The following is a 14,128-nucleotide window of genomic DNA, read 5'->3' as shown; positions in this document are numbered from 1 at the left end:
CAAAGTACTTTGCATCATTCATGAGCTTCCTTTTTTGATGTTTATTGATCTCTGGAGGCAATGGCCCAGTTGCCTTGAAGTTGGCAATGTCTGCGAACCATGGTGCTTTGTGAACTATCATCAACTGCTCATCAGGGAAGAACTCGTTCACACTTGTATCAGGTGTTCCACCTTTATCATGAGGAATCCTGGATAGGTGATCTGCTACCTTGTTCTCCACTCCTTTCTTGTCTCTGATTTCAATATTGAATTCCTGCAACAATAAGATCCATCTTATTAGTCTTGGCTTTGATTCTTGCTTGGCAAACAAATATTTAAATGCTGTGTGATCTGTAAAAACAATAACTTTAGCACCAATGAGGTACGATCTAAACTTGTCAAACGCAAAAACTATTGCCAGCAACTCCTTTTCAGTAGTGGTATAATTTCTTTGAGTATCATTAAGGACTTTGCTCGCATAGTATATCACATGGACTAAGTTATCTTTCCTCTGTCCCAACACTGCCCCAACTGCAAAATCAGATGCGTCACACATCAATTCAAATGGTAAATTCCAATCAGGTGGGGAAATGATAGGAGCAGAGGACAACCTCATTTTCAAATTTTCAAAGGCTAACATGCATGTTTCATCAAAGATAAATGGTGTATCAGATACAAGGAGATTACTTAAGGGCTTGGCTATCTTTGAAAAATCTTTAATAAACCTTCTGTAAAAACCAGCATGCCCTAAAAAGCTCCTAATTGCCCTGACATCACTGGGTGGAGGCAGTTTTTCAATAAGTTCTACTTTGGCTCTGTCAACCTCAATGCCTTGGTTAGAAACTTTGTGACCAAGGACTATTCCTCCTGTCACCATAAAGTGACATTTCTCCCAGTTCAAGACCAGATTGGTCTCTTGGCATCTTTTCAATACCAAGGCGAGGTGATGTAGGCAACTAGGAAAGGAATCTTCGAATACCGAGAAATCATCCATAAAAACTTCAATGAATTTTTCTATCATATCTGAAAAGATAGAAAGCATGCAGCGTTGGAAAGTCGCAGGTGCATTACATAGCCCAAATGGCATGCGCCTGTAGGCAAACACTTCATATGGGCAAGTGAATGAGGTTTTCTCTTGATCTCTGGGATCAACCACTATTTGGTTATATCCTGAATAACCGTCGAGAAAACAATAATAAGCGTGCCCTGCGAGTCTTTCCAACATCTGATCCATGAATGGAAGGGGGAAATGATCTTTTCGTGTAGCCTCATTGAGCTTCCTGTAGTCTATGCACATCCACCATCCTGTGACTGTCCTTGTAGGAATTAGTTCATTCTTCTCATTGGGAACCACAGTAATTCCGCCCTTTTTGGGACAACATACACGGGGCTAACCCAGGAGCTGTCTGAGATCGGGTAGATTACCCCTTCCTGCCATAACTTCAAAACTTCTTTCTGTACCACTTCCTTCATGATTGGGTTCAACCTCCTTTGGGATTGAATGGATGGTTTGGCATCATCTTCCAGCAGTATCTTGTGCATGCATATGACCGAACTTATCCCTTTCAAGTCAGCAAGAGTCCAACCAATGGCATCTTTGTGTTTTCGTAGTACTTTGAGCAGTTCATGTAAATCATGTTGCTTGTATGCGAATTTTGTATTCGTAGGTTTTGATGAATGACAAACCAACAAACGACATGAAAGACAAACCAACAAACAACTTGAATGAACAAGCATGTTGAAAGATCAACCAACATTCAACGTTGAGGAATGAAGAGTTGAAAGCAACACAACAACAACAAGAAACTCAAGTCCACAACATTTGAAGACAAGTATAGTGTCTTAGGACTTAGGTAACTTCTTGTTAAGAACCAATTGCTAAATATCTCAACACACACTCACAAAAAGTTTTGATGCACATCTTGCAATTCGATGCTAGCCGAATGGTTTAAAAACTTGTTTTCAAAGGTACAAAAGCATAGGAATTGACTCCAACAAGTTTGAGATCAATCCTAAGTATTTTGAAGTGATTTTAAGCCATTCTTTAAGGTTTGCATCGATGCAACCTAGCTGAAAATTCAAATTTCAGCTTCAAAGACACATTTGCATCGATGCAAAGTGTTATGCATCGATGCAAATGATTCAAAAACATAAAAAACGGCTAGTTTTGACAAAACGGCTCCATCCCATTAACTCCCCAACGTTTCTAAGGTTTGGGAAGTCTATAAATAGATGGATTGAAGCCTTATTTCATACACGTGAGTATTTGCAAACTATCTTGTTCATATTCTTTCATTCCACACATTTTTAAGGTGTTATAATACACAATTTGAGAGAGCAATATCAATTGGTTCAATAGTGCTAAAATTGTAATCATACACTCTTCTAGAGAGTACTCATTTTATCTCAACAATTCTTTGAGAATTGTTTTCTTGTAACACTTTGTAAATTGGAGTGTGATCTCCAAGGTTGAGTCAAGAGTTATAAACACTATAGTCGGTGAGGATACCAAAGAAGTATACTAAGTACTCAAGGCAAATCTTAGAGAAGGTATCTCTAAGTGGAGTGGGTTAGTCTACGAGTGGTGATCATATACCGTGAGGTGTTAGAAACTAAGGACTCGGATTGTAAAAGGTTTTGCGCAAGCACCTTGAAGCTTGGCAATAGTGGAACTTCTCAATAGCGATTGAGAAAGAAAGTGGACGTAGGACAAGGATTGTGCCGAACCACTCTAAACAGCGTTTGCATCTCTCCAAACTCATCTCTTCAATATTATTGTCTTTTACCTTTGAGCAAATAAATTGTGATCGAAAAGTAGCTTCGTAAGTACTTAAGGAATAGCTTAAGTCCGATTGGTGAAAAGCTTGATCAATTTATTTGAGTTGGTGTCTATTGGAAAGTAAAAGCTCCTTATAAATGCTTAGCAATTGAGTTAAGCTCTTGGAAAAATACTAGTACAATAACACTTTTGTATATTGTCTTTAACTTTCGCAAAAAGATTCATTGTTGTTGCAATACTCAATTCACCTCCCCTCTTGAGTAATTGTGCATAGGTTCTACAAGTGGCATCAGAGCTTAACCCTTTGAAAGACTTAACCGTTTAAGGGAAAAGATCATGGCAAGCACAAGCTTTAACAACAACAACACTAGTGAAGGTAACTCAACCGCTAGACCTCCTCTTTTTAGCGGAACAAATTACTCTTATTGGAAAAATAAGATGAGAATTTGGATCCGTTCTCAAGATGTGAGAATTTGGAAAGTGATTGAGAATGGAAATCACATTCCAACAAAGACAACAAGCGCTAAAGAAGGAGAAGTCTCCGTCTTAAGGCAAGTACCGAAAGGAGAAGATGAATATAGTGACGATGATTGGAAGAAAGTGGCAATGAATGATAAAGCCATCAACTTCATTCATTGTGCACTTAACGAGCATGATTATATGAAGATCTCTACATGTGAAACCTCTAAAGAGATTTGGGATAAACTCCAAATCACTTACGAAGGAACCGACCACGTTAAAGAATCAAAGGTATTTATGTTGGTTCATGAATGGGAAAATTTTAAAATGAAAGATGAAGAGAGCATTGAAGAAGCTCTTGAAAGACTCTCCAAGATCTTCAACAACCTAAGCATGCTTGGCACAAAATACAATGATAAACAAATTGTGACCAAGGTGCTTACAAGCCTTACACCAAAATGGAACTCCAAAGTGAACGCCATTGTGGAAGGAAGGCTCTATGATCAACTTACATTTGATCAACTACGAGGTAATCTTCTCACCTATGAAATGACTATGCTAAATAGACAAAAAGGTGAAGAAAGCAAGAAGAAAAGTCTCGCCCTTAAAACAACATCACTACAAGAAGAGAGTGATGATAATGAAGAAGAAGGAGATGAAGAATTTGCACTCTTATTAAAAAGATTCAATAAGTTTGCAATGAAGAAAAACTTCAAGAGCAAAACAAAGGTACCAAAATGCTATGAGTGTGGAGAAGTCGGACACATTAAACCCAATTGTCCAAAACTTCAAAAGGAGGACAAAAACAAGAAATTTAAGAAGAAGGAGAAAGCATACATATCATGGGAGAACGAGGATGAATCCGACTCCGATGACGACGAGGTTGCAAATCTTTGCTTAATGGCAAGCTAAGAAAAGGTTAGTGATGACAACTCCACTTCTTTTAATTTACAAGATGAATATGATGCCTTACTTGAGGTGTACACAAAACTTACCCAAGATTATTCTCTCCTAAAGAAAAAGAATATGGATCTTTTAAAACAAAATGAGATGTTGAAAAACGAGAATATCAATCTTGGAAAAGATAAGTGTAGCACAAATAGTGATCCATACAAATCTTGTAAAATGCATGAAAATGAAATTACAAATCTTAAGAACACTTTAGCTAAGTTCAATGAATCTTCAAAGAACTTAGATAAAATGTTGAAAAACCAAAAGCATGTTCATAATAAGGAAGGTTTAGGTTTTGAAAAAGGAAAATTTAAAAATACTAAAACTCCTATTAGGCAACCGCAAGCCCAAAAGGCAAGCATGCCTAAAAGGAATGAAGCCTTTAAACATCCTCCTCAACATGCTTCATTTAGAAATTATAATCACAATGCATATAGATCAAAAGATGTTGCATTTAGGAAACAACCTAGGCAACCATTTAGAAACATGCATAGGATGCATAATCCAAATGTCATATGTCATTATTGTAATAAAGTAGGTCATATAGCACCCGTATGCTTTACTAGAATTAAACATATAAACTTTTGTAGTCAAGATACAAGATGGGCACCTTATGGGCATTATGCTCATACTAACCATCAAGGACCCAAATTCACTTGGGTACCTAAATCCCAATTTTAATTGTTTTGTAGGTACGTGTTGGAGCTAAGGACACAAATTGGTATGTTGATAGTGGATGCTCCAAACACATGACCGGCGATGAATCAAAGTTCACCGCAATAGAGCCTACAAACGGAGGAAACGTGATCTATGGAGACAACAACACCGGCAAAGTAATCGGCGTTGAAAAAAAAAGATTTTGATGAAAATGTAGAAAACTTTGATTCACTAAATTTGAATGGTGAAGACAAAGAAAAAGATTTAAATGAAGCCTCTACAAGCTCAACAAAGGATAGTGTTCAAGTTGAAGAAATTGAACCATCACAAGCACAAATAAATGCACTTCCAAAGGACTGGCGTACTTCAAAGGATCATCCTCTAGACAACGTCATTGGTGATGTTTCGAAAGGGGTAACAACTCGATCCACTTTTAGAAATTTATTTGCATATAGTGCTTTTGTTTCTCAAATTGAACCATCTACCATTGAGTCTGCAATTGATGATGAACATTGGGCTATGGCAATGCAAGAGGAGCTTAACCAATTCAAACAAAATGACGTTTGGGAATTGGTGCCTAAACCAAGTAATCAAACAATTGTAGGAACAAAATGGGTTTTTAGAAATAAACACGATGAAAATGGTACAATTGTTAGAAACAAAGCTAGATTTGTAGCTAAAGGTTATAATCAAGAGGAAGGCATTGATTATGACGAAACTTATGCTCCCGTAGCTAGATTAGAAGCTATTAGGATGTTACTTGCTTTTGCATCCTCTTATAACTTCAAACTTTATCAAATGGATGTTAAGAGTGCCTTTCTTAATGGTTTCATTCAAGAAGAAGTATATGTTGAACAACCTCCCGGTTTTGAGGATTATGAAAATCCTAATCATGTTTTTAAACTCAAGAAAGCTCTTTATGGTCTTAAACAAGCTCCAAGAGCTTGGTATGAACGTTTGAGCAAGTTTTTAATAGAAAAGGGTTTTAGAAGAGGGAAGGTTGATACAACTTTATTTATCATGATTGAAAACAAAAATATCCTTTTGGTACAAGTTTACGTCGATGACATAATATTTGGTTCAACTAACGAATCACTTTGCAAATTTTTCTCAAACCTTATGCAAAGTGAATTTGAAATGTCCATGATGGGCGAACTCAACTTCTTCCTTGGTCTTCAAATCAAACAAGGAAAAGAAGGAACTTTCGTTGGCCAAACCAAATATTGCAAGGAATTGCTCAAAAGATTTGGAATGGACAATGCTAAGGCAATGGACACACCAATGAGCACTACTTGCTACCTTGACAAAGATGAACAAGGTAAAAACATAGATGTAAAGAAGTATAGAGGCATGATAGGATCATTACTTTATCTAACGGCAAGTAGGCCAGATATCATGTTTAGTGTATGCATGTGTGCGAGATACCAAGCTAATCCTAAGGAATCTCACTTAAGTGCGGTGAAAAGGATTATGAAGTATCTCATAGGAACATTAAATGTTGGATTGTGGTATTCAAAAGGATCCACTTGTGATTTGATTGGTTATTCCGATTCCGATTTTGCCGGTTGCAAATTGGATAGGAAAGCACTAGCGGCACTTGTCACTTGCTAGGAAACTCTCTTGTTTCATGGCATAGTAAGAAACAAGTAAGTGTAGCCTTGTCTACCGCCGAAGCCGAGTATGTAGCCGCCGGTAGTTGTTGCGCCCAAATTTTATGGATGAAACAACAACTTGTGGACTATGGACTCATGCTTGATCACATTCCTATCAAATGTGATAATACTAGTGCAATAAATTTAACCAAGAATCCGGTTCAACATTCAAGAACCAAGCATATTGAGATTAGACATCATTTCATAAGAGACCATGTTGAAAAGGGTGATGTGGTTATTGAATTTGTCGAAACTAGTAAACAACTAGCGGACATCTTCACTAAACCTTTATGTAAAGAAAGTTTTTTTTAACATCCGAAATGAACTTGGTATCTTGGATTCTAATCTAATATGATTTGTTTGAACTCATTGTATTTATATTGCTATTTTTGTATCTCTTACTAACTTAAGCATTGGAGATATCCAATTAGCCATTGTTTTGTAGGTTTATGAGTTGATGAATGAGTGATTAATCTTGAGGTAGATTGAAGAATTTGAAGATTATAAACAATGGAGGATCAACAAATTGAAGTTTATAATGGTTTAAATCATCGCACGGGTCGCTTGGATCGTCGTATTGATGACTTATATGAGCATTTCGGCATTCACCTACCGTATGAAGAGGATACTGATGATGATGAAGACCAAGATTGATTGTCTCCTCTTCATCAAGTCACTTTTTATTGCTTTATGTTTATTTGATTATATGAACTGTTAAACTAACTCCTAGTAAGCTAAGGATTTCTATTATGGTTTAAATACTTTGATATCTCCTTCATAATTTTGTTTAACGATTAATGCTTGTATGCTTATTTGGTGAATAACTCAAAATAGGCTTGGTACCCCTATTTTAAGTTAATGTGCATGCTTTAATATATTTCACTTCTTTAGGGGGAATTATGCATGCTTGTTATATATATAAAAAGAGAAAATCAAATTCTTTTTGAAAGGGGGAATATCTCATCCTTGAAATTAATAGAGAAATTGAACTTAAAAAAATTCATTGTTTTATGCATGCTTCTATGACACATTTCAAACTCCTTTCCTTTTGATAATGTCAAAAGGGGGAAGAGAAGTTTGAGGATATTTGAAATTTTGAACTCTTGAAAAAGAAGAAGTTTGAGGATTTGAAAAGAAGAAATAAGTTTGCGAAACAATGATTTCAAAAAGACTTCCGCTAAGCAAAAACTTTGATATCTAAATCGTTTTCTTTGATAAACGCCCATTAAGGGAACAAATGCACATATTTAGGGGGAACTCCTGCAAAATTTTTTTGTGAAGTCTTCTCCAAAGCTTTCTATAAAACAAAGTGCATTATTGTTGCTTTCAAAATCATTTATAAATGCATATCCTCAAAATTGGTTTGTCATTATCAAAAAGGGGGAAATTGTAAATCATGTTGCTTGTATGCGAAGTTTGTATTCGTAGGTTTTGATGAATGACAAACCAACAAACGACATGAAAGACAAACCAACAAACAACTTGAATGAACAAGCATGTTGAAAGATCAACCAACATTCAACGTTGAGGAATGAAGAGTTGAAAGCAATACAACAACAACAAGAAACTCAAGTCCACAACATTTGAAGACAAGTATAGTGTCTTAGGACTTAGGTAACTTCTTGTTAAGAACCAATTGCTAAATCTCTCAACACACACTCACAAAAAGTTTTGATGCATATCTTGCAATTCGATACTAGCCAAATGGTTTAAAAACTTGTTTTCAAAGGTACAAAAGCATAGGAATTGACTCCAACAAGTTTGAGATCAATCCTAAGTATTTTGAAGTGATTTTAAGCCATTCTTTAAGGTTTGCATCGATGCACACTCATCTTGCATCGATGCAAAGCATGCAACGACTTGTTGCATCGATGCAAAGATGTTTGCATCGATGCAACCTAGCTGAAAATTCAAATTTCAGCTTCAAAGACACATTTGCATCGATGCAAAGTGTTATGCATCGATGCAAATGATTCAAAAACATAAAAAACGGCTAGTTTTGACAAAACGGCTCCATCCCATTAACACCCCAACGTTTCTAAGGTTTGGGAAGTCTATAAATAGATGGATTGAAGCCTTATTTCATACACGTGAGTATTTGCAAACTATCTTGTTCATATTCTTTCATTCTACACATTTTTAAGGTGTTATAATACACAATTTGAGAGAGCAATATCAATTGGTTCAATAGTGCTAAAATTGTAATCATACACTCTTCTAGAGAGTACTCATTTCATCTCAACAATTCTTTGAGAATTGTTTTCTTGTAACACTTTGTAAATTGGAGTGTGATCTCCAAGGTTAAGTCAAGAGTTATAAACACTATAGTCGGTGAGGATACCAAAGAAGTATACTAAGTACTCAAGGCAAATCTTAGAGAAGGTATCTCTAAGTGGAGTGGGTTAGTCTACGAGTGGTGATCATATACCGTGAGGTGTTAGAAACTAAGGACTCGGATTGTAAAAGGTTTTGCGCAAGCACCTTGAAGCTTGGCAATAGTGGAACTTCTCAATAGCGATTGAGAAAGAAAGTGGACGTAGGACAAGGATTGTGCCGAACCACTCTAAACAGCGTTTGCATCTCTCCAAACTCATCTCTTCAATATTATTGTCTTTTACCTTTGAGCAAATAAATTGTGATCGAAAAGTAGCTTCGTAAGTACTTAAGGAATAGCTTAAGTCCGATTGGTGAAAAGCTTGATCAATTTATTTGAGTTGGTGTCTATTGGAAAGTAAAAGCTCCTTATAAATGCTTAGCAATTGAGTTAAGCTCTTGGAAAAATACTAGTACAATAACACTTTTGTATATTGTCTTTAACTTTCGCAAAAAGATTCATTGTTGTTGCAATACTCAATTCACCCCCCCCTCTTGAGTAATTGTGCATAGGTTCTACAGTTCATCCTCTTGATCTTGGCTGAGGCATGAACTTATGATTACTGGGTAATTTTCATCTTCTCCTAAGTATGCATATTTGAGAGTGGGTGGCAGTGCTTTGAGTTCAAGTTTGGGTGCTTCTGACTTTTTGTTCTCTTCCTTTGGTGCACCTTGTATTTGAATCTCTACTGTTGCAACCTCTTCACTAAACGTAGACTCCTCCTCTATTAAACCTTCAGGTTCTTCTTCAAAACTTTCCTGCACTGCATCTTCAAGTGAGTCCAACCTCATACACTCTCCCAATTGCTCTGGTGGATAACTCATGGCCTTGAACACATTGATCGTCATCTTTTCATTGTGTAATCTCAGGGTGAGATCTCCTTTTTGTACATCAATGACAGCTCCAGCAGTGGCCAATAATGGCCTTCCCAGGATGATGGAAGCCTTGGCTTCCTCCTGCATGTCCAGCACTACAAAGTCTGCTGGGAAGATAAAATCTCCCACTTTCACCAGCAAATCTTCTACGACGCCATGCGGGAACTTGAACGATCGGTCTGCCAATTGTAAGGCCATCTTTGTTGGTTTAGCTTCCTCAATCTTCATCTTTCTCATCATAGCTACCGACATCAAATTGATGCTGGCTCCTAAGTCACAAAGAGCCTTTTCCACTGTGATTTCCCCTATAATACAGGGGATTTGAAAACTCCCGGGATCCTTCAATTTCTGGGGTAGTTTGTGCTGAATGACAGCACTACATTCTTCGGTTAATATCACAGTCTCGTTGTTCTTCCAGCTTCTTTTCTTAGTCATTAGCTCCTTTAAAAACTTGGCGTAGAGTGGCATTTGTTCTATTGCTTCAGCAAAGGGTATGTTGATTTGTAGTTTCTTGAAGATCTCCAAAAATCTCGAAAACTGGTTGTCATCCCCCTTCTTCTTTAATTGTTGAGGATATGGGACTCTTGGTACGTCTGGTTTCAGTACTCCTTCCCCTTTTTGTGAACTCAGATTAGGAACTTGAGCTCCATCCTGCTCTTCTTCCTCTTTATCTGAGTCCTTTTCTTGTGGTTTTTGGGGGGTTTCCTTCAGTTCCTTCCCACTCCGAAGGGTGATAGCTTGACACTCCTCCCTTTGTGTTGAGCTAGTATTGCTGTGAAAGTTGTGGCTGGAAATTTGCTTGAATAAGTAGCCAATTTGTGTCTCAAGTTTCTTGATGGCAGCATCCTGATTCTGCATATTGGACATCACTTCTTCTCGGAACGCTTTACTATCTTGAATCTCTTTGCCTATGCCTTCAAGTAGATTCTCAATCCTTGAGAGTCTGTCATCAAATGATTGTAGATTGGGATTAGATGTTGAAGGATGAGGTAAGTTATTTTGGTTTTGATTTGGATGTGGAGAGGTGTTATTATGGGAGTGTTGATATGGTCTAGATGTGAAATGTTGGTGGCTTGCATTGTTGGGATTTGGGCGTCTTTGATCCAGGCTTTGGTCTTGTTGATTTCCCAACCCAAAGTTTGGGTGATTCCTCCATCCAGGGTTGTAGGTCTTGGAGTATGGATCATGGTTTTGCCTAGGTGAATTCCCAATGTAGTTGACTTGCTCCTGACTTCCCTTTGCTTCTTCATTCACTCCTTCTTGGGTTGTTGATGAAGTGGTGATTGCTGCTACTTGGTTCCTCTCCATCTTCTTGGTTAGGTCAGCCAGCTGCTTGGTAATGAGCTTGTTCTGAGCCAGCAGAGCGTCTACATTGTTTAGCTCCATCACTCCTCTAGTGTTCCCTCTTTCGGAAGCATAGAAGTAGTCATTCTCTGCTACAGTTTCAATGACATCTATGGCCTTCTCAATGGTCTTCTTCTTGTTCAAAGATCCTCCGGATGAATGGTCTACGGCCTTCTTTGACTCATAAGAGAGCCCTTCATAGAAAATGTGCAGCTGCACCCGTTCGTTGAACATGTCAGGTGGACACTTCCTTGTCAGGTCCTTAAACCTCTCCCATGCTTCATACAGAGTCTCACCATCTTGTTGCCTGAAAGTTTGGACCTTAGCTCTCAGCCTATTGATTTGTTGAGGGGGGTAAAATCTTGCCAAGAATTTGTTCACCACATCTTCCCAAGTTGTCAAGCTCTCCTTTGGGAAAGACTCCAGCCACTTGGCTGCCTTATCCTTGAGTGAGAATGGAAATAAGAGCAGTCTATAGGCGTCAGAATGAACACCATTAGACTTCACTGTGTCACATATTCTCAGAAAGGTGGTTAAATGTTGATTGGGGTCCTCTTGGACACTCCCTCCGAACGAACAGTTGTTCTGAACAAGGGTGATGAGCTGTGGCTTCAGTTCAAAATTGTTGGCATGGATGGTTGGCTTTTGAATGCTACTTCCACAGTTTCCTGGGTTTGGATTGATGTAAGAGCCTAAAACTCTTCTATCCTCCCCAGCATGATTTGCTCGACCTCCTCCACCATGGTTGTGAGTCTCTTCCTCACGATGGTCTTCCATGTTTTCTTTCATGTTTGGTTCAAAGTATTCCTCCTCTTCCTCAGCACCAATTACTATTTTTCCTCTTGCTTCCCTCCTTAATCTAAAGAAGGTTCTCTCAGGTTCAGAATCAAAGGAAGTTGAAGCCCCGCTTCTTCTCCCTGTCATACAACCAACAAGTTCAAGCAAGGAAAATAGATGCAGAAAGTATTTCTATCAGAATGACTGTTAGTGTGAGTGATGCAATATATCAAACAGTTAGTGGGTTAGTGAAATAAATTGTAAATAACAAAGAAAAAGTAGGGGGGAAGGGAAAAAATTAACTAAAACAGAAAGTAAATGACTCAAACGGATAATTAAATCAAACAAAAAATAAAATGCTCAATCTATTTATCCAACAATTTAATCATTGTTGATGCACAATCAATCCCCGGCAACGACGCCATAAACTTGATGCACGGAAAACTTGTCTCATAACAAATTTCCTTCGGCAAGTGTACCAAATTTTTCGTCAATTAAAAACTCACAATTGAGTGAGGTCGAATCCCGCAAGGATTGATTGATCAAGCAACTTTAGTTAGAGGAATGTTCTAGTTGAGCGAATCAGAATTTGGGTTGAGAATTGCAGAAAATTAAATGGCGGGAAAGTAAATAACAGAAAAGTAAATGCTAGAAATAAAGAGCTGAATGTAAATGACGGAAAGTAAATTGCAGAAGCTTAAATGGGAATGGGGTAATTGCTCATAAAAGTAAATGACAGAAATTAAAGAGAATGGGTAAGATCAGAAATGGGGAGTTCATTGGGCTTAGGAGATGTTGCATTCTCCGGATCAATTTCATTTTCATCTCTTCCTTAATCAATGCTCATTGATCTCCTTGGCAATCTTAAGTGATCGAATTACAATTCCTTGTAATTCAATCTCTCAAATCTTGATCAATAGCCAATTCCTTGGTCAATTGCTCATGAGAAGAGATGAAGTATGGTCACTGATTATACCACATGCATTTCCCAAATCAAGTATTGAGAGGATTATAGTCACATATCCATCCAAACCCAATTTGGTCCAGCATGAGAAAGCATTTCTAGCATGATCTCTTCATTCCTCTTTCAAGGTTCAGAAGAGATCCAAGTTTGAATAGCTTCTTTTCCAAGATAACTACCCAATTGGATGAAGATCGAAAGCTTTCAAGTAAAATCAAGAGGAAAGATAGAAGAAGAATAATTAAAACTAGTATTAATCCATCAAATTACAACAGTGCTCCCTAACCCAATGAAAGGGGTTTAGTTGTTCATAGCTCTGGAAAATGAAAACAAAGATGGAGAATACATGATGAAACTAGAAGTGCAGAGAAAGTAAAATACAGAAAGTAGTTCTATGCCAAGAGGCTCCCTATAATTTCCAACTCCCAAAATAATTCAAAGCTACTCCTATATATACTACTCTTTTGATCTTCTAGTTGGCTCTTAAAGTCTTGGGTATAGGCCTTTGGATCTTGAGTTTGAAGCAGTTATCTTCTTCATTGGGCTTGGCTTTACTTGCAGAGAGAAAGTGTGAAGTGGGCAGAGACTTTAGCTTAGGACGTTAGTGGTGTTAACGTTCAGTGAAAATATGGGTTCGAGAATGTTAGTGACAATTACCTTTTTCACTAACGTTCCTCACCAAAGTAAGAGCCACGTTAACTTTAACGTTAGTGGCACAAACGTTGCAACTAACGTTGCCTCTATGTCCTTCGCACAAGTTTTTGGCACTCACATTTCCTAGTAACGTTGAGAAGTCTCCCCCTTCCTTACGTTAGAGTCCACGTTAACTTAGTTAACGTGGCTCTTTTAACGTAGGCTTGCCAACCTTCGAGAACGTTAGTGACACTTACCTTTGTCACTAACGTTCCAATGTGCCCTTAGCTCCCATGTTAGAATCCACGTTAACTAGGTTAACATGGCCTCTAACGTGGCTGTGCCAGCCATCTCCAATGTTAGTGACAAAGGTGAATGTCACTAACGTTGGCTCATCATCTCTCCTCCTCACGTTAGCTTCCACTTTAACTAAGTTAACGTGGGAGTTAACGTGGCTCATTGTGGCTTGTGTGGGCTCCTTCCAACGTTAGTGACAATGTTAGGTGTCACTAACGTTGGCGATCACCTTCCTTCTTCACGTTAGCTTCCACGTTAACTAGGTTAACGTGGGAGTTAACGTGGTTTATTGGGGCTTGTGTGGGTTAATCCCAATGTTAGTGACAATGTTTGGTGTCACTATTGTTGTCGACCACCTACTTTCTTCACGTTAGCTTCCACGTAAACTAG

At 37.9% G+C, this 14,128-nt stretch overlaps 1 non-coding gene across 1 annotated transcript; it reads left to right on the top strand.

Moving 5' to 3' along the window:
* The first annotated feature begins 11,302 nt into the window (after window positions 1–11,302).
* LOC112725998 (small nucleolar RNA R71) lies at window positions 11,303–11,406 on the top strand. Its single transcript, XR_003165072.1, has one exon. It is a non-coding gene; the product is annotated as a small nucleolar RNA R71 (small nucleolar RNA).
* The last annotated feature ends 2,722 nt before the right edge of the window (window positions 11,407–14,128 follow it).

Source organism: Arachis hypogaea, chromosome 11, assembly GCF_003086295.3.
Source record: "Arachis hypogaea cultivar Tifrunner chromosome 11, arahy.Tifrunner.gnm2.J5K5, whole genome shotgun sequence".
NCBI lineage: Eukaryota > Viridiplantae > Streptophyta > Magnoliopsida > Fabales > Fabaceae > Arachis > Arachis hypogaea.
The sequence above is the reverse complement of the archived record's forward strand: the minus strand, read 5'-3'. Positions and strand labels throughout refer to the sequence as shown.